A 22,756-nucleotide genomic window follows, 5' to 3' on the forward strand; every position below is an offset into this window, starting at 1 on the left:
TGCATTTGTTTGTTTTTCCTCCCATTAAAGTATTCTATGTAGTATAGTGATGTTGTTGTATAGTATGTGGAACAGTTTATCAATGAGCACACAATTCTCAATATTTCACAATGTATTTCTCACATTCTGAATCATTTTTCAATTTCTTTACCAACGTTTTCAAATGACCTCCGACAACAATGGAGAAAAATATTAACATCCAGTATGAAGGATGGTAAGTGCTACATTTTGGGGAGGAAAAACAACAAACTGTCATGGCCATTTTCAAAGGGGTCCCTTGACCTCTGACCTCGAGATATGTGAATTAAATGGGTTCTATGGGTATATTTTAATCTATTGACAGCCCTAATTTTAATCAAACTTGTAAACAAAAGCATCAGATCCCAAGTCAAAGGTTCGTCTTTTTCTACCTTTGCTAAGGAAGAGTTTGTCTGTAGCTTTTTGCCAGGCTTGTTTGAGATGCTGTAGCAGGAAGAGGTGGAGGTATTAAGTTGTCTTTCAACTTATTGGGTGGATTTTCTTCTCTTTAGAATATGACCAAACTGCACAGGCTGTGTTTTACACCTGGCCAATGACAAATTGAGGCAGACTATCTGCAGAATTGTCCAACCATTCCAGTTCCATTCAGACAGCCTGTAGGCGGATTTGAAGGCCGTCCCCCTTGTTAGCATAATGACCAAAATGCATGCCCCTTGTTAACCTGCCATCACCCCTTTTCATCCCCTAGTAGCACAGAGAGTACAGGGCAGAGGGGTTGATTAGTTGAAAGTCTAGTCTGCCTGACTCGCTGATCCTTTATCTGACTGAGGTTTGACCCGACCATGGCTCTGAAATATCTAACTGTGCTGTGTTGATAAATCCATGCCGCTGTCCGTGGTGCTGAAGTGATGATGTTTAGTTGTCTCATTTAGCCACTTGTTAGCAACCACTTTATTGCAAATTTTTCTCTGACTCCCGCGCTTCAGTCAGTTTCATCTTGGATCTACAATATTCTAAATAATACAGAACCGATGGCGTTCTCTAGTTGCGGATGAACATAACAAACCAGGTCTGTCCCCCCTATTAAAAAACTCAAATGTCCTACTACAGACAGCAATGCATTCAGCCCACTCTCAACACCTACCATAACGTGTAATTCCTTATCCGGATAAGATTTCCAGTTCCAGATCACATGGTAATACCAGATGTAAATGTGCTCATAATGGAAAATACAAATTACAAAATTGCAAAAACTAATGAGCTATTTGTCCCTGAGACTTTCCCGGGATCTGTAATAAGATTTGATAATAAACAAGGATTCTACAAATCACTTTAAGTGCCTAAATCCACCGTGTTTATTCTCTCGCATGGAGAATTTGGTGCAAATGAAGGCTGAAAGCAGCAGTGTAGCGTTGCTAAATATACACTTGATCACATGCGTTTTAGCAGCTTTGCTGATTGTAGGGTGTTAGAGAGAAACCAACTATGATCTTGATGACACCATAATATCAACATGAGCCAGTCACATGATCCGGCCTGGCCACGGCCTTCAATCAGCTTTGAGTTATCCCTTCAGTGTAATCTCCCCCCTCCTCTCTCTCTTTCTCTCTCTCTGGAAAACACATACACAGTAATGACTTCACCCTCTCTCTAGCTCCCTACCTGCCCCCCACTGGGTTTTCCTGCTCTGATTACTGTTTGTTCATACAAAAACAAAACCCACTGTGGGAAGGATGTACAATTCTGGCAGAAAATGAAGAAACACAGATTGGTCATGTCTCTCTCTCTCTCTCACTCACACACACACACACACACACATACTCTCTGTCTGTTGTGATGATTCGTAGTTGTTCACCATTTGATCCTCTTGCATCAGACACAACATTTCCCCGTTGCCGCTTCTCTCTCTCATTAAAGGATGCGACTGGTGATATTTTAGATTTCATTACTGTCAACAAATCCCATGAAAAAGACCCAAACCAATAATGACATGATCCCACTAACAAGTACTGTCTGTAAGCCTGTTATATCTTGTTCCCCTGTGCCATAAAGCTCCACTGTTGTCCCAAAACTAGTAAAAACACATCAATGAGCATCATTGCACCGGGTGACATGATGATTCATTACGATGAACATGACCTATGAATGGCTGCCCACATCTCAGCGTTTCATACACAATAGGTCTGGTGTTGTGCCCATTGACTGTCGTTTCCTCCGTTTGGAGAAAGAGGCAACCAAATCAGAGCTATTTGGCAGGATTAAGAATGCCAATGTCACTCTTCTGCAGAGCTTGATAGCTACCTAGTTACAGCAACAAAAAAATAGTGACAGAAAAATGGCCAACGGAAATCCCAACAAGAGTGTCATGAAACACTCAACTTCTACCACAGCTTCCATGTCGACAGAAAATGGTGCTGGCTGGATGGAAATGACAATCACTACTGATTGGTTGAGGGCAAAAACAAAACAAAATACTATCCACCCCAAATAAGCTACATGCTACCATGAACACGATGCAATGGGGGGAGGCTGGAGAGGATCCCAGCTGACATTGTGCGAAGGCGGGATTACCCTGGACAGGTCACCAGACTGTCACAGGACTGACACACAGAGACAGACAACCATTCACGCTCACATTCACACCTACGGGCAATTTAGAGTCAACAATTAACCTGTATGTCTTTGGACTGTGGGAGGAAACCGGAGAACCCGGAGAAAACCCACGCTAACACGGGGATAACATGCAAACTCCACACAGAAAGGTATTTGAACCTGCGACCCTATTGCTGTGAGGCGACAGTGCTAACCACTGCACCACCGTGCAGTACTGAGAGTACTGCAGTTTGAGAGATGTTAGCTAAAAACTACAGTGGCCAGAGCCTTTTTTTAAATTCGAAATATGCACAGTTTTGTTAAATATTTCAGTCTTCAGTAGGAAAAAGCTTGGGGAGACGACTGAGTAGCGGTTTGTTGTTTTTTGGCGTTCTATTGGTTGATCCCATAGACTGTATATAAGAAGTTCACGTAATCACCATGATGTCATCTATTAACTTTTCAGCTCTCTCCCAATCATCAAGTCAACATTTCAGTTTGTCCAATAATTTGGTTTACGACCAAAAGTTCACACTTTAGATGAGACGTCCTACTTCTATTCTCTCGTCTCCTTCCTCACGTTCTCTCTCTCTCTCTTGTTTCTGGTTCAATTTTACAGACTGACATAATCTTAAATTCAGAAAATAACATTTTTAATTAAGCAATATGCCTACAGGAAATTGGCATGCATTTCTTCAAATCAGCCTCTAAGCATTTATTTAAGACTCTATATTTAGACATTAATTAAAGCATTGCAGCAGTGTACTGTTGAGAACAACAACTCCACGGCTATTACGGCCCTCTGCATTGTCCTCGTTGCTTCTTTCTTTCCTTCTCTGCACACACAAACACATTTACTCACAAGTTCGGGCAGAGTAATAACGGGAACGAGATAGAGGCAGCCAATTGTCTCTACTGTATCTTATTTGTACCAGGGAGGATGAGCAATCGAACAGAAATTAAATGAAGGGAAACAGAGGAGAGGAATGATGCAGCAGCCAAAAAAAAGTGTTGTTAAGTTGAATTTAAAGTGCTCTGAAGAGGATAAGCAAGTAGGCCAGTCAAGAGAGGAGGAGAAATAGGAGGAGGAGAGGAGAGAATGGGTGGAGAGGAGAGAAACAGGATGGGGAATTGATAAATAGATCATTGTATGCAAGGAGCTGCTCTGCCTCTTCTCTCTGTCTTTCCCACGTCTCCAACTACCCCCGCCACCCACCCTGACACCAGATAAACAGAATTTCTAACTCATCTGTTTACTGTAAATGAGCCTAAATAAGGCCGGAACACAGAGGATTCACACAAACACAAAGGATTCACACACACACACAACGAACAGTTGCAATGTATAACATCTGTTTCTGTTCCACGCCTTGTTTTTCTTGTCTTTTCGTTGTCGAGCGTCCTCTGCAAATGAGCTTCTGTGTGTGTTTACTCAAGGTTTTGACAGGACTCATGGCTAAACTCTTAACAGCACAACACCCACTGTGACACACACAGATACAGAGGCTCCTTTGATATACTGTATCTCTAATAGAGGAAGCGGGCTGGTGTACGATTAGATGTGAAAGAAACAATTAGACAAACACACACACTTCACTGATTTAATAGACAGACATAATAGGAACATTGCATGGCTGTAATGATTTGTAGCACTAGTGGAAACATGACAGAGGCAGTCAGGCTATTAAATAGGCGTTATCTGTTGCTATAAGCCCCATAGGTGTGGGCCTACTACACCCACTAGTAGGTTTTATCATCTATTCAGATGATAGATCACAGAAAGAAGGTATAAAAGAACACGACAGCGACCTCTAGCGACCTTAGTAATTATGACAGGAGCAAAAGCAGAAGTCAGGCACTGTAGTATAGACAGCGTGAAATAACGGGTAGAGGTCGTGGTGATGGTTGGGACACAAAACACAGGGCTTTCACCCAGGAGGCCGTTCGCATCCCATGTGAAACCAACAATGTGTAGTTGCCCTTGTGTTCAAAGTTATTTTAGCCCAAAACACAATGTTTTTCCCTAAATTTCACTAAGTGTTTTTTTTTTTTTTTTTGCCTAAACCTAAAGAAGTTTTAGTTTTATTGCCTAAACCTAACTGGTTTTCTTTTTTCCTAAACCTAAAGAAGTTGTAGTTTTGTTGCCTAAACCTAAAGAAGCCTTTTTGTTTCTGTTCAAAAGGTGATGTCAAATTTAGTTTTATTTTCACTTTGCAGCGTAGTAGGCATAGTAGGCCCCTAATGCCCCACATCTACGGTGCTTATAGCAACTGATAGTGCCTATTTAATGGCCTGCCAATTGTCGAATCGGGTGACAGAAGACAGAGAGAGGAGAAGATGGAGAAGGCAGAAAGGTACTTTGGATTTATTTCCTCCATCTCAGTTTGCAGAAACATCTCAGAAACCTTTAACCAAACATCCTTGAACATGTCTTAAAAGCCTCTGTGGGGAATCATAAAGGGCCAGCTGTTGTTCTGTAAGTTACTATCCATGCTGCATGATTCATGCGGTGCGATCACATTTTGAAAGGTAAGATACAGAGTGGTATTAAGCAGGAATGTTGCCTTGGTTTTTTCAGTAGATGTGTAAATTCTACAAAGCTTCAAGGCAGCAACAGCGAGAAAAAGTCAATCTAAAAAAAAACGACCTCCAGTGAGTGCATCCGATATTCCATCTTCTCAGTCTCTCTTTGCTTTTTGTTCTCACAGAGTCACTTTCCTCTTAGGGACTGTACACAAATTATTAAGGGGTGGATGAGAGGTCGGGAAGGAGGGGGAGTAATGTATTTTTAATTTTTGCATTTTGTAGTCTGATTTTTGGGGAAAGCAGGGGAGGGTCTCTTAACTTGTACTGATCCTAAATTTATATCTTAGCCTTCCCTTGCAAAATGAATTAAAAAAAAATAAGAAATGGTGGATTTAGTGTTGTTTAGTGGTTGCACTTCAACATACCCAGAGTACAACAATCCCGTCACTGTTTAAGGGCTGAATTTTTCCCATTACAGTCAACTAGCTAATCAGTCGAATAGTGCAGTTATGAGAAACAAAGAATATGGATATTCATGAGTTACTGATATCAGGGATTGAATGTTGAATGTTTCCAGCAGCAACAGAACGTTTTTTACCTTACGCCCCTATCAGCAGGTCAATTATGTTTCAAGGGAAATGTATTTTCTCTCTGACTACGTTTGTATTTGACGCATCACAAATACATTTCTAATCATACTCCGCGGAAGTCTGCACATGGAAGAGGTCGGGGTAGCCAGGTGGGTCAAGACAGGACTTTCACCCAGGAGACAGCTGTTCGTGTCCCATCTGAAACTAAAAGTCAATATTTACTTATTTAAATTTACATAACTTAAATAAGCCAAACCATGATGTTTTTACTAAATATAACTCAGTAGTTTTGTTGCATTTTTGTTTTGTTTCAATTAAGAGCGTTAACCATGTGTTTAAAATTGCGATCGTAATCCGGGAGAAAATACACCTCCCTCAAAACTATCTGCTGTCAAAGTTAAAGCAATAATAAAGCGTAAATGCAAATTTTTTTAGCGTTACAAATTTCTTTAACGCATTAATGTAACTTGCGATTTTTAGGTTGCAGTGGGCTCAGTTTTAAAGCTAGAGTGAAAACCTAAGGAATCCATTGGTACCAACCATGTCATACTAGCTTGTCGCGAAGGAGGATAAATAACGCTCCAAACTTGCGCTAAATTTTGCCGATGAAAAACTGGCATGGCCATTTTCAAAGAGGTCCCTTGACCTCTGACCTCAACATAAGTGAATGAATATTGGTTGATTTTATTGTCCCATCCAGCCACTCTTTACTCTAAAACAGGGTGCAGTTGGAATATTCACAACGTTGTTATATTTGCCATAAAACTGAAAATTGCTAGTTCCACTTCTAATGTGCGTATTGTATTGGTGGCTATTGTGAAAATCATTCCACTAATATATTAAAAGTTTACATTATATTACACAATCTCAAATTCTTTAGTTTTGCCTCTTTTACTTGGTAATGGTGAAACAAGTTGTTCCAACTCAGATGGAGGGTGTTGCAGGTGTGTTTTATAAGTCAAGAACATCTTAATAAGGCTGGGGAGGGTCTTGCCTTTTTAAAAAGTGAAATATAAACTTCAACCCCCCTCCCCATCCCAATCATTTTTGTACAGTCCCTTATAAAGGATTTAGATGCTCCCTGTCCTACCCTCGGGCCTGCATTTTCAGCAAAAACACATTTGCGCTCTCTCTCCCCATATTACTCCTGAAATCCTCATTTTGTAAAGGCATTTAAACGCCACCTGTTCTCTGCCTTCATGTCCCCCTGCAGTTTATTTGCAGCTGTGTTGCAGCGAGGGCTCCAGTACTGCAGTAAATGAGTTTCTGTAAGTCCACAGTAGAAAAACAGCAAATGAATATGAACCATAACAATTAGAAAAAAACAAATAATCTTTTTCACATGAAAAGTGAAAATTCTAGACACAGAGGCGACCGAACAAGAAACTGTCAATAATATATGAGAAGCTACCTGCCTGTAATTTAGATTCTTTTTTTCAGTACTTCTTCATCTTCATCTTCATCTTCATCAAGTCCTGTCCAGACAAATGTGTCATTGGTACAGATAATAAGCACTATGGGCACAGAATCCATTTGTTTACTTGCAGGTCAAAAGATGTCTGGATGTGTAGGTTCAAACTTCAAACTGTTATAAATGTGACTGAAAAGAGGTTTTTAGACGTTTAAGTGCCATGTTGTTGAAGCAGTGGTTATGTAACCAAGACATCTAAAAACATTCAAATCCATGCTTACTGCGTAAAAATCCCTGTAGGATCTACATTCTTACATTATTGGTATAACTTTTCTCTAAAATAACAATCTAAATTGTATTCATATAAATTCATACATTTGGAGCCATTGGTGTTTAGTGTTTGCTCAAGGGCACTTAAGACAGGAAGGGTTCAGGGAAGCAAACCACCACCAATGTTACAATTTTGCATTCAATGGCCGATTGTTGTTCTATTTAGTGTTTGCACGAGCTACATTTCTATGTTAGGAGAAAAGCGACTTTCCTGTGCTTATAGAGTAAAGCTTTTGTTTGTTTCTGTGCAGTTTTAGTTCATTGTCCAATGTTGCTCCGTAACTGCTAGATGTGTATATAAGCAACTGTTTGCTAACAAGTTCACCATATCAACTTAAAGGTTGATGATATGTCAATGCTGTGTTCACTACTTGTTCCGCCAAAGTGGCCAAAAAAAGTGATCTTAAAATGGGACTTTTACTGGTAATATATGCTGCCTTCAAATTAAACTCGTGAACTTGTGGTTACGACAGGTGAAGTCGTGTACACGATATGCTTGGCGGTCAAAGAAGTTAAGTTGTGAGACTACCGCTGCTAGGCAACAGCAATATTAACATTAAATACAAAGGACGGAAATGGAAATACAAAGGCATAATGACAGAAGAAATGGATGAGGCCGTTGGGAATATCAGCATGTTTCTCAGACATATTATAAAGTTACAAAGAAGAATTCTATACAACTAAAATTTGATTATACAGTATTAACTTATCACCTAAAGAAAAATTAACTTCCATGGCCTCCGCCATTTCTGACAACGTCAACTTACGAGTAGGGCTGGGGGATATTGAGAAAATCAAATACTATATCACAATATTGTTGACCAAATGCTGTACCTCAATATCGATATTGTGACAATATTGTAGGGTTGACCACTACAATATTTCACGAAATATTTAGGCTACACAATGAGATTTTGATAAATTATCATCAGTAATGTGGATATAATGACTAAGTGAGTAAAGGCAAATAATGAAACAGTTTTCATTTAACTGTAATGCAGCCTTTAAAACCAGGAAAAGACAAAACATGCCATATTACGTTAATACGATATCCTAAATCTAAGATGATATCTCGACTCATATCACAATAGCAATATAATAGCGATATATTGCCCAGCCCTACTTACAATGTTGTGAATACCACAACAGGGGGGCGTTCATATAGACTCTTGTGAATACGTAGAAATTACCCCATTTAAAGGCAACAATAGTATTGTTGTATTTCATTTCTTCAAAGATTTGGATAATTCTTCAACCACTCCACACCACCATAAAAACCAACCCATAGAACAGTCTCATCATACATCTACACAAATTTCATGACACAATTTCTAACGATTACTTTATTAGACGTATTATAAATGAAGATATTAGTATTAAGTGTCTTGCTTTGTATTCTGAACACTGTCGTCACAACATTAACCAAGAGTTCAACTGATCAAATGATTAAGTCGTCCCAGCTGCGAGCCATGCGAGATGTGCTAAGCTGTTTGCCCCTCGTTGTTATTCAGCTGCTTATCAAAAGGCCAATTTCAATTTAAGAGTCCACCTGTTACTCTTTGATCACTTTAGTCTGACTCTGAACTTATAAACATGGAACAAGGCTCTCGCGTATCCAGAACAGACAGCCAGGGCTTCATTCCCCAAAGTGTTTATAGACTTGTTCTTGGTTCCTCATGCTGATCTCTGCTCACGTCTCTCCCGGATCTGTCGACTCGCATTATCTTACTAATATTTCAGAGTTTGTTTCCTCACATAAAAAACAGCGGGGATTCATTTAGTAGGCGCTGCTCTGAAAGTGCAAGGAGCTAAGAAACAAAAAAACAATTCCAATCAATATGGGATCTCTGATATTAGTGACATGGATTTCCATTTCTGTCGGCCGCAATATGATTCTAAAATGTATGTAGTTGTTGAAGGAGCACTAATCAAGATTGTATTGTCGCATAAAATCACCCTAATATATCTGCAGGGGTTTCAATCGATACCAATGACTTAATGATTACTTTGCATGCTGAGATGCTGAGATGAGATTTCTGGCTTCCAAAACACACTTTTGTCATAGTTTCAGATAAACGCACACACATCCTCAGAAAACTTTTGGAAGATGGAGAATAGTGGGCGTTAGATGCGAGCCACGAGCGTTACATCATATTTCATTCTTAAGCCATAAAAAGCAAACAACCTGTTTTATTTCACACAGACCTGTAGATGCTGCTGTATCTGGCTTGCAGCTGGTCATCGTTGATAACCGTCATAAATTACATTATGCTCTTTTAAACGTCAAGCGAAGGAAAGTGGAGGCGAACAAGACATCTGAGCGGAGATAAAAGACTACATAACAGATAAAACTCAGCTGGAAACATTTTATGAATGAGCTTATATCATAAAACACACACAAACAGCCACCTGTCCTGGTTGATAGTGCTAATAAAGTCCATTCAGAGCAGCCAGGGAACTGGGAGTAACTATTTTACGCCATGTTTGCATTTGAAAATCCAGCTAAAGTCCAACATACTGTAGAAGACAATTTTGACTTGTCACAGCAGGAAAAACAAAGGTGTAAATAATAAAATGAATGATTCAATTTAACTGCTTCAGTCTCATGGTCCGGTATCGTTCAATTAAACTCCATCAATCATCAAAACTCAATTTAAAGGTGCTTTTGATATCATTTATAACACTCAGCAACTAGATGTCGCATTTTCCCTCCCCCGTTCCATTGCATCCACTTCACAACAAGTGGTTGCCATGCACTTGACGTCAAACTCAGTTCAAAGCCACACTAACTGGCAACTTGATCACTGATGACCCAGAGATACCACTTGATACCAAAGTTGTTATACTGTTGGCTCAAAAACCTTGTGAAAAGTGGGAACCAAACGTCAGATATCTTCCACAAAAATGAACAAAACGTTCATTTCGGACCAATCGAAATTAATTAATTCACAATCATAAATTTTTTTTAGGGAAGACACTTTTATTCTGCAGTGTTCAAAAATCTCTGTTAATGTATTCATTTGTTTTTTTAAATATGTGTCTACCTAAAAATGTTTCTGACCTTTGAGAATAACTAATAAAATTACTTCTGTGTCTCTTTTCCTCACCTTTAGCCTTTGCTAAAACAAATAGCGGTCTCCCCCTCTTCAAATGGTCAGTGACATCTCTGAAAACTGATCCTCAGAGGAGAAACCTGAGCCTCAGATCCTGCTGTTGTGTATTAAAATACACGACAGAGAACAATCTGTAGGGCTGAGTTCAATCGCTGGATGCTACAAATGTCATGGCAACCACTGAGTACAGCACAACAGCCCATCTTATTCTGCATCAGTGATCCATTTACCTTGTATGTAAGTGCTTCAAACATGTTCTGTTTTTTGAAAAACCAACAGAGGGCCTCTCGGGAGAGAGATGATTTGTTGTAGAGAGGATGGAAGAAGACAGAGGAGATCAGGATGAAATATGGCCGTGTTCTGCACAGGCCTTTTTGAGTTGATTACCAGTGTAAAGAGGGCTTTAATATAAGCCCCGGGCTAAAATATCATACAGTATGAGGAATTTGGAGCAGCCCACATACTGTACTAATGACTCTGAATTCAGTTCATTTTTCATCAAAACGTACAAGCTGTGCAGTCTCATAACTCTGAGTGCACACACAACAACAACTGTGCAGCTCGCAGCCTTCAGAGGCTACAATTTGCAAACGTCTGTCATCCGAAAATGTAAATTGGATTGATGCGGTTTGTTGTCATGTGCATTTTAAATGAGTAACTTTTATTTTTGTACGCTCTCAAGTTAACACAGAGTGACTACCACAGAGTGTTAATAGTGAAAAGAGTGTGAGCGCCGGGTGATTCATGTGAAGATGTAAAATTGGGTTGTATTCATTAAAATTCTAAGAATAGGACGGCTGGTCTGGGGTGGCTGGTCAAGTCATGTGACCATTTATACCTCCTAATGACTGTAAAAGGGGAAATTAGCACTTATGTTGGTCTCTTATTAACCATTATATTTTATTAAAAGAGAAGACTTTGCATCGTGTTCTTGCCTTCAGCATTCCCTGTTTTTCTTTCAACATGAACACCCCCTTAACAAAAGACAAGTACAGTAGATATGTGCATACAGTACTTTAATTTAAAATAAATTGCAGGGCCAAGTTGGACTCAAAAGCAATGTAACATCATCTGGCAACATACTGCATTGGCCAATCCAACATGTATAAGCATTCATTCCTGGTAGGCTACTATGTACCGTGAAGAAGGTAGATCTACAATTTATTTCACAACATATCTCAAAACAGAGGATAAAATACAGCTATTTTAGATTTAGTCTTAAAACAAACATGCTTATTAGTTTAAGTCACATTTTAGCAACAGTCCTGACTGCGCTCATTAATGATTCAGTCGCACTGACGTCTGTCTTGAGAGCCAATCCGCCCACCCAACATGTAAAACCCACCCGAACCCGACCCACAAACCGCCCACTTTATGCATTATAGTAGCACAATTGTCAGGTTTGAGGTGTGAGACAACAAGGACTGAGACAGACTGAGCGCCGCCGCCACAGTGCGTTGTGTGTGTGTGTGTGTGTTTGAGATAGAGAGTGACAGAAAGGGGAAGAGAAGGTGGAAGGTGACAAAACTAAAGAGAGATTTCGGCAAAGATTTTATATTTTTAAACTACATTTTAGTCTCGTCTTTTTTCGTCAACGAAATTGATTGATATCGTCACCGTTAGTGTTTACTGACGTCGGTGATGTCTCGTCTAAGTCATGGAAAAAAAGGTCGTTGATGAACATATTTCATCATAGTTTTCGTTAATCAAATTAACACTGATAAAATACTTTCTAGAGTTGGTAATTTTCCATAATAGTAAACTGCTGGGCAGTGTCTCATAAGCCTTCAAACTCATCAATGCATCACTCAAAACATCCTTCCTGGATTGTATTTTATCTTCACACCAGTACTTAAAGCAACACACCCAAACTGTTTCTACAGTATGTAGCCTTTGTGGATAACAAAAACTTTAATGATAAACGAAAGTTTCGGAGTCTGTGTGTAAACGTGATCGACACATAGTGCGACAATTTTGGACGAAAAATACGAACTTAGTGTGCAAAGGCCTTAAGGACACTTTCAGTCTACGGGAAAGGCAAAATCACATACACATTTGCATTTACAAAGCCTAAAACTGGTTGCTTTAAAGCCAATCAATGATTTCAGCTCAATCTGAGAGAGTAACTTGACAATATATCTACGTATCATTCTCTTCACTCACTAGTCCAGGAGGATAAAAAGGGTTTCCCTGATATTTGAAGGAGTGTCATGACATCCTGAAGCCAGACTCGAGTTAACGGAGGACTGGCTGATTTCTAATTTAACAAGTCTTTCCAATCAGCACTAAACTTTATGAACATGGCCTCTGAGCATATGAGTCAGGGAAACCATAAATTGTTAAAAAGTTTGACTGAAGTGTTTAAAAAAACAATGAATCACTAAAAAGGTTCTCACACAGTGGAAAGAGAGTTTGAGGGATTCTGTGTGTAAGTGTTGGTCTGCAGCGCATAAACGTGTATATGTGTGTGTCCATGCACGTTTACTTGGTAAAGTCATCAATATCTGCAGAGCTAGTGATGCATGTCATGATTTTTGGCTCATTTGCTTTTTAAAAGACACACTTACACATACACACTAACACACACACACACACACAACACATACTGCTGCACCTTCATAGGCTCCATTTCAAACCTTTCAATAATTCAGCGATTCATCTTATAAATATGCATACTCAATTTGTAAAAGACAGAGTGTGTGTGTGTGTGTGTGTGTGTGTGTGTGAGAGAGAGAGATCCATCTGGTTTTAAGTATCTTCTTCTGAACAATATGGCAAATGAGGAAGTGGAACCTGTTATTCTAGTGGCTCCCCCTCACCATACGCACACACACTGTACACGTAATGTGTTTGTGTCTCTAAACAGCTATAGTTAAAGAGCTGAGTCAGGTTTGTGCTCTCAACCTACTTAGTACGACACGACCACTGGCCAGAAGGTCAAGGCCTATTTTATGATGAGTGTGTGTGTGTATTTGTGTGTAAATGAGACAGAGAGACACGTGTTTCTATGATATTTAAGCACTCAAATGTTGTTTTGGATCTTCAAAAAACTTAACATTTGAGTAATTTCTTCACCTGATCATCTATAAAACCATTAATCTGTGCTTATTTAATTGCAATTAGGTGGAAAAGGACTGTGATTATTAATCAATAATGAGAATTTACTGTCTTTCACCGTTTTCATGCCTCCGTCCATCCGTTCTCGTGATCACGGTATCTCAGGAACACCTTGAGGGAATTTCTTCAAATGTGGCATTAACGTCCACTTGGACTCAAGAATGAATCATAGATTGTATATAAGAAGTGGACATAGTCACAGTGTCATCATCCATTGGTTTGTGGATTATCTTTTTGAAGCCTCGAGTTTGGCATTTTGTCCGTCACCATCATGTTTTTTTGCAACCAGAAAAGCTGACTAAGACATTTTTAGGCGACCAAAATGTTATAATGAACTTTCATGAACTGAAAACACACTGTGAAAGGGTTAAAGTTGTAAGACGAAAACACGGACAACTCCAAGACCGGACAACGCAGCGATAGCCACCTGTACATCACAAGGTAGCCACGCCCTAAAGCATACCCTGCTTTCTATTTGACTCTAAATGGGACCATAATTTACTGAATGAATATCATGCTGTATTGAAGAAGACTTGAAACTAGAGATTGAACAGAATCTGTGTTTCTATATTGAGGAATGTTGGAGAACTAATTTGAAAAACACGATAGGAGATAGAAGATAGAAGATAGAAGATAGGACTTACTGTGGTGAAGAATACTTCCGGAGGCAGCTGTTCCTCTCACTCCAAAAACTCTGGGGGAAAAAAAAGGACCAATCACTATCAAACCTGACCACCAATTTTAATATTTTCAGGTTAAGGTTTTAAGCTTTTCCAAATGCTACAGCTGACTGATCGTCTAAGCTGCACAATGGTGTTGGCAGTGTACTTCCCCCTCAGTAGATGTTTGTTTGGTGATGCATTTTTCAAGCCTTTTGCAGGAAAAGAAAGGTTTCCATGGTTGTAAATAAAAAGATCACATTAGCAACAAAGTTGCCCTTTTTAGTACGGTGGAAAATGACTCTCGTTCATTTCCTTTCGGTGCGATCCGGCTATAGACCGTATTTAAGAAGTGGACATAGTCACTATGACTTCACCCATTGGTTTGTGGACTACAGTTTTGAAGCCTCGAGTTCAGCATTTTGGCTGTCACCATCTTGTTTTTTTTGCAACCAGAAGTGACATCAGACGGTGGAGCAAAGTACAACCGAACGCTGATTAAGATATTTTTAGTCAACCAATACGTTACAATTCACTTTCATGAACTGAAAACACACTGTGAAAGGGTTAAAGTTGTAGGATGAAAACATGGACAACTCCCAGACCGGACAACGCCGTGGTAGCGATCTATCAATCACAAGGTAGCCACGCCCTAAAACATACCCTGCTTTATGGTCTATTTGACTCTAAATGGGACCATCATTTACTAAATGAACATCATGCTGTATTGAAGAAGACTGGAAACTAGTGATTGAGACCATAAACTCATGTTTACAATGTTTACTGAGGTAATAAATCAAGTGAGAAGTAGGCTCATTTTCTAATAGACTTCTATACAATCAGACTTGTAATCAGAGGAGTCACAGGAGTAACGATTCAATATATTGCGACATTTTGCGATACTGTAAGCAAGGCGACATATTGCAATTTTTTCTAATCTAATCTTAGGAAAACTGTCCTAGTATAAAGAACACACCACCAGATGTATAACATCTGAGTAATAGAAAAGTCACTATGTGAAATGGCTACTAACATCATCACACATGAATACAGTTGAGCTCATTGGATCCACAAGCTGTACAGTGATACCCAATTTATGCAATTCCAAGACTATTTAGGGACCCCAGTATGCAGAAATATTCAAATACACAATGTTAGAATAGGTGAAAATAACACATTTATACTGTATGCAAAAAACTGCATGTTTTTTTGCCCCAAACTGCATGTGATTATCATAAAGTCCATTGAGGTCAGAGGTCAAGTGACCGGTTTGAAAATAGCCATAACAGTTTTTCCACGCCAAAATTTAGTGTAAATTAGCGTTATTTAGTCTCCTTCCCGACAAGCTAACATGACATGGTTGGTACCAATAGATTCCTTAGGTTCTCAAGCTTTGTATTGCAATGGCTTCACTTTCCAGAATCAAAGGTTGCCGTCTGAGATGAACTGATTACAATTTGGTTGTCAAAGGTCAAAGGTCACTGCGAACACACAAAACATGTTTTTGGCCACAAGTCAAGAATTCATATGCCAATTATGCCAATTTCCCATAAATGTGTCGACACTTTGGAAAGACATGAATGTAAACTGCAATGAGGCGGTAATGCTAGTTTTAGATTCTGTTATACAAAGTTACTGCCCATTTCTGCTATACAGAAACATTTCTGCAGTCAGCTTTGCTCATACGATGCCGTTCACTCCGGTACTTCACTACACAGCACATTAGAAATATCTAGAGTGGGATTTACGGCCTCCCGTGTGTGTGTGAATATTTTGTTCATGTGCTTCCTTCCAACTGTGCAGGGGAGAATTTTCTGCAGTAATGATAATTCACCATCATTAAGGTCTCCCATAATAATGATACAGGCAGTAGCTGCCAAGCACACATCTCAGCAATCCTCCAACAGCCTGCAGTAGTGCTTTCATAAACCAGGTGGAATTCAATGAGTCCATGAAAACACATTGATAACAAGCTACTGGACATGTACCGCCACATACAGTACAAAGGCCTGCAGGTGCAGACGCAGCATGCGGCTGTACAAAAAAGCACATTTGCACTAGGGAGGTGACGGAGAGGAAATATTCCCACCGGTTAATAAACTTGTGACAACACCGGTGTTACTGATTACACCGGACATTTTACAAGAAAAGATGACGCTCAATATTTGTAGAGCGCTGACTTTGATCATTAACGTTGGATGGCTGTGTGTCGGGTCTCTCCGGTCCAGCTTTCGCTGCGGGGCCACACACATCGGCTGTAACCCCTCCGCACGGTGATTGCCTCATTAACGTTGCGGTTCCCTTATAGCATTGGGTTTAAATCCGAAATACTGCCAAATAGGCGCTTTTGCTTTTCGCTTTGACGTCTTGTCTGTCAACTCTCTCGTCCCTTGTGTGTGAAATCTGACTCCTGCTACTCTGAGCTGAGACTCTGTACGTAGCAGACATTTTCACGTTCAGTTTGTAGCGTCCGTCATTCGACTTTATATTGAATACAGCACTGATACACGAAGATAATCTAAATTGGTTTTATGTCTATAAAAAAAAGAAGCTAAATGACTGTGGGGGCAAGTAATGTAATCGGTGTATGCCGGATCATGGTGTGACACAGGTAACACTGACTACTGCGGCAAGCCTAATAACAAACTACTGAACATGTACCATCACATACAGAATAAAGGCCTGCAGATGCAGCTGCACAGAAAAGCACATTTTCACAAATCTATACTTCCCTTTAGGTTTGTCAAATTCTACATTCAGATCACACACATGGGCAACTACACACACACACACTCACAAAATCCATAGCTACACATTCGCACACAGATACAGCTGCAAGGACACCAATGTCAATCAATTATTAGTCTCATCTTCCACAGCCTGTCACTGTCTCTGCAGCTATCACCCTTCACACACAGCGCCGTGTGCGACTCGGTGACCGTGTGTGTGTGTGCGCTGACATAGGTTATTAGCGGTCTACACTGAACACCTGCACCTTGTGCGCTCTGAGCATTTTTCTCCCCACGTCTCTCACACACACACTCAAACACATTTTCACCCTGCTATGTGATTGACAGACCATATTTCTGTCATCCAGAAAGGCTGGGACACTCGGGTGTAAAAGGATGTTCTCTCCCTCTCTCTTTCTTCCTCCATCCTTCATCCCCTGCTCCTCTCCTTATCTGTCTTCGTCCTTCCCTCTCGGCTGTGTGCGTGCATGTGTGTGTGTGTGTGCGTGTGTGTGTGTGTGTGAACGCTCGCCTGCTGCAGCTCCCAGCCTTTCATTGAAATGTTATTTAGCCAACCAATTAGATGTTGGGAACAGCAGGTGAGCCCTGAGCTCTATCCAATCAATGACCTTAATCCTCCCTAATCAACCAATTAAGATTCTATTATCGGCACAAAATCACACGCATACACACACACACACACACACACGCACGCACACACACATGCACAACTGCTGGAATTGCAGAAATGCAGCATTATCTTATAGAGATCTTATACCAAATGATCTTGAGCTGAAAAGGCAGTATTGTGTTGTACTATATCTTCTTACTTCAAAAACAAATAAAGGAGATTAGGATTTTGTGCTTTAATGAATTAATCGTTGGTTTATTATGAGGTGTGCAGTACACAGTAGTCTCACTTTGTTTATTCAACTCCTAATGAATGGCGTCGTTTGAGAGGAAGAAATCGTATTAACAGTAAATATTCTCCTGGTGGCTCCGGGTGATAATACGCACAGTGTCATACTGTTGGTTTTACACCTTTAGTGGAGCACATTTTAAGGTGTGATATCTTGTTGAAAAATGAGTTTTGAGAAGTATGTTAGGCCAAACAAGTCTCCCAGGGTGCACTGTGGTTTTTAGAGATTTTTTTTTTAGGTGGCTTCCTTCAAGGACGTTAGCGGCAGAAATATCACTCTTAGCATGTGGCCTGTTTGTGTTGAAATTTTCATTATATATTTTTTCTTATTTATTTTAGTTTTAGAGAGATGACTGTTGACTGAACAGAATTAAGTAAATTAATATCCCCCCTAAAAGACTGGTGAATCCATCAATGGTAAAAAAGTAGTATTGTTATCATTGTTATTGGGTTAACACTTTACTTTAAATTCCTCTATTACGCAGCTGTGATAACATTTTTTAAGTGCTTGTTGTTTTTTACAGTATTTGTCATTGATTATAACTTCTCCTGTACATACATGTTTTTACATTATTACAACTGTGTTTTAGTATCTTGTCATGTATTTTCTGTTTATAACACTAGCGTCTTCTTATGGGGCATTCTCAGGAGGAGTTATAGTTGTTGACGAATACCTAGATAAGTATTTATATCTGCTGACAACCACATTAAAGTGTGTTATGAATCATATATTACATGCTCATATATATACTGCTTGTGAATGCTAAATAGGGGGACTTCAAGTTAAATGTTCAATGTTTCTACAAAAACTTAATAGTGCCATGAAATACAATGTTTTCTGATTACAGACTGTTATATAATAGTATAGTAATAAATCTAATGTTTTATAGTATATTTGTTAAAATTAGCATGATATATATTGTTTGTAGACATTTTCAGTGAAATCCAGAGTGATACTGATGATATTGTTATTAATGATTCAACAAAGACACATTTAAACACAATATCAGTAATGGACATTGAAACCTATAGGAGAATAAGCCAGCAATGGTTTGCAACGAATGTGTAACTGAAAAGTGTCTTTCATTTCACTTAAATTGAGAAAAAAATAACGCAGATTGTTGAAAGTGTACTTTAACTGTAAATGGACATCGGCAAAAAATATATTTCCCTTTTTTCTTGTTTCTTTATGGGTGAGGTCAATTGACCTCTCCATTCTCCCCCTTTCTTCTCTCATCCTGCTGTACTGTACACTGTAAAATAAAAGTCAGAAATGCCATAAATGTTTTAAATAGTCGTGCTTTTGCACCCTCAAGAGTCCTGCAGAGCGAGCAATTGGAATCCTTCTGGCTTCTTTAAGTCTCTTCCAAGATTTGCAGATGGGAAAACAGACTCAAATGGAGATCACAGTAAATCACAGACCAGGCTGGATAATTGGAAGGAATCCACTAATAATTCATAGTAAAACAAACATGAATATGCAGGGATAGATGAGTAGAGAGAAGCAAGAAATCACTATTTTTTTCCCTCATGAACAATAAAAAAGCCCTAAGGCCTGACAGGATTGTATGTTTTCTTTAGTAATCCACTGAAAAAATACCCTATTTCCTCTCTGCCTTTAGGGGTGTAATTTATTTAAAACAAAGCTGTGTCAGAAATATGTGGGCATATTATAATCGTGTGTTTTCATGTATGTGTTCAAGGCAGGAAAAGAGAGGACAGAGCTACGCTGACGCTGAGCAGCACTGACATCCTCTTTGTATACCTCTTATTGCCTTTCTTCATCTGTTCCTCCTTCACCGGCATTACATTTCTGTAGCGACTGAGATCCCTACATTTATACAGATTTATTTTAGTCCAGAGTGTCTCAAACAAGACAAGTAATTGTTTGCTCTGAGCAATAAGATGTGAGAGGGAGCGGTGGAGGAGATAGACGGAGAAGGAGAGCGAGAGGCATGGAATTAAGTAAGAGAGAAGCTAAAACTGTACAAGAACAAGGACACACAAGTACGCAGATGTTGATGGAGGAATAAAATTAGTGGTTGAAGGAGGAAAAAGTGTTTGTATCTTAAGTATGCCACTTATTTATGCACAAAGAATGGAAAAGCAGAGCGAAACAAGAGGATCGGAGGTTTGCATACAATCAGCTGCTATAAGAAACTAGAGATTATTTTGCGATGGGATCAAACCAGCCGTGACGCCAAATCAGGCCAGGGGAGTAAAGTGGGGCATAACGCCCCTTCCCCCACACCCATCTTCCAACTCTGCCTTCATTTTGATCTCAACTACATACCTGTGATTGCAATCACACAATCGGGACTGGATCTTATACGGTTGTGGTGCTATCACGGTGACAAAATCTGTCCATAGACAGACAAACAGATATAAACAACTGTACCCCAAAACGCTCCTGTGGTAGTTCCCGCTACAGCAGGTGTCTGCCATGACGACGCACACACAGTGAAAAGTGAAAACAATACCAGCGCTATCGAGGCTGGTAAAGACAGTAGCCATCGTTATTGAGCTTCAGTATTGAATGCTTTTGTTAGACATTGTTTATTGTCATAGAAAAAGACCATGTTTAGTGATTTTACATTGTTTGCTCAGCTCAAACATTAAACTTTAATGATGATTCAGGTCAAATGTACAAGAAAAAATTAATTGACTGGTTGACTAGAGCCAGACCCCTCTTACAAAATATGAAAATTGATCTAGCTTTAAAAGATAAACTAAGACTAAATACAGGATTGGGTGCATTTCTCTTGTCTCTCAATGGCTCTCAGCACGGCGACAGCGAGTGATAATTGACAGCTTCACTTCTGTACAGTGGGAGGAAGTGGAGACGCGTCATCCATCTTTATATACAGTCTTTGCACGGCTAGCCAACAAAAGCAGCAAAGCAAGAAGAGATCCAGATTATTATCACGCAAGGAGAGTGACTTCATTTTCTGCTCAGGTAGACATTACTCCACTATATCTTTACATCGCAAATAGTTGTTTGCTGCTATATTAATGCTCTGGATATCAAATTTAGCACCTTTAAGTGTGACATTACACAGTGAAAGGCGTTATTTCTTAAATGGAGAGTGGCTGCGTTCTCCTGGGCAGCTGTGCAAACCACGGCGGCACACACTGACCTGGTTTTCTGCCAGGTTTTACAGCCAAAGTTCTACTATATCGAACTTCCAACAGAAGCAGAAGTTATGAAGGCATCAATTTCACCGCAGAGAAGGATTAAGGAGAAGGTAAAGGATAAGACTCACAAAACGACCAAAAGACAACAATGCTTTAGTCCGTCCGGACTTCCTGCTTGTATGTGGCTTCAGTAGCTCATTCATTCCTACTGAAGACGGAAATCTTGAACAAATCACAAATGTATACCTTAATTTTCCTGAAATAGCTGGGCATAGTAGTTTTTGACAATTGTTACAAAACAGGAGGAAATAGTGGATTTGTTGGGGACTATTTTCTGCAGCACATTAATACACATTTCGTGCTCTAGTGAGTATTTACAGCCGTAGAGTGGTGCTTGTGGGATTGACTAAAAAATAAACCAGCTAGATCGGACTTATGGACAGGGAATATTTACTAGTGGGATCAATTCAATTTCTTTTCATGGGATTCATTGATAGTAATAAAAATAAAAATAATATCACCAGAGTTGTCTTTCCTGATGCTACTCTTACTTTGCAGGATGGGTAAAGCTGTATGTACTACACTTCTTTCTTTACTCGTGCAAACTATACAGTGTGCATCTCCTGGTATGTTGCCTGTGAATCTGACATGACTGGAAGGTAGAATGTGCATGTATCGCCCAAAATGTGTACAATCATGTATTTTTTCTTTCACTGTAGATGCACCACTAAAAACTGTCACCTGTAGTCCAAAAAAAACAAGAAAGCACATTGGTCAAAACTATTAGTCCAGTTTTATTCCAATTAAGTCCAATCAGTGAAGCATCTCTATATTTGAACTGAGGAGTTGTCTCACTCATATTCACACACACACAAACACACACACACACACACACACACACGCATATACACACTTTCAAAACAGTCAGTTAAGGGAACAAGTTTCAAAGCCAAAGCCAAGAATCTGATGCCTTGACAGCTTCTGATCACCAGTTATCTCCATCATCGCAGTGTTGACACACTCCTGTACACCCCAGACATCACTATATCTATATTTGTTACATCAACACATTCTCACTCCCAACTTGTCAAATGCAGAAGTTTGGTCAGTGGCCCTATGCCCCAATCTATGACGCTCTAGGTACCCCTCTAGCGTCACTTTTGGACTCAGGAACGGCGTGTCAAGTTTACACTCGTTACATGCATAGTGTCTTTTTTCAAAATAAACTTCCAACGTATAGTTTTTAGGTTTACTTACACAACAAAACTACTTGGTTAGATTTAGGAAAAGATCGAGGTTTGGGTTAAAATAAGTATACTTGTTACGTCAAATAAATATGGTTGTTACGTAACTGCCACTAGTAAAGTCCGGGAGTTACATAACAAAACTAGCCATAATACTACTAAACAATGTCGACTTGGTTTCACACGGGACATGGAGAGCGATCACCTGGGTGAAACAAGCGATATAACGAGTTCCTGTCGGAATGGGCTGTCTGACGGCGAGGTAAAGCAGCTGTGGATGGGAGCAGCAGAAAAATGTATTTTAGCCACCTAAAAAAATCAACATCAGTTTAAGTGTACTCTATAATTAGAATATTTTCACCATTTTACCCGTTCAGTTGCTCTGAACGCCTAATAATAACGCGGATGGGCT

At 39.5% G+C, this 22,756-nt stretch overlaps 1 pseudogene; it reads right to left on the reverse strand.

Moving 5' to 3' along the window:
- The window catches only part of LOC141764461 (protein ELFN1-like), a 143,335-nt pseudogene that overhangs the window by 75,421 nt on the left and 45,158 nt on the right, over positions 1–22,756 (reverse strand).

Source organism: Sebastes fasciatus, chromosome 3, assembly GCF_043250625.1.
Source record: "Sebastes fasciatus isolate fSebFas1 chromosome 3, fSebFas1.pri, whole genome shotgun sequence".
NCBI classification, from domain to species: Eukaryota; Metazoa; Chordata; class Actinopteri; order Perciformes; family Sebastidae; genus Sebastes; species Sebastes fasciatus.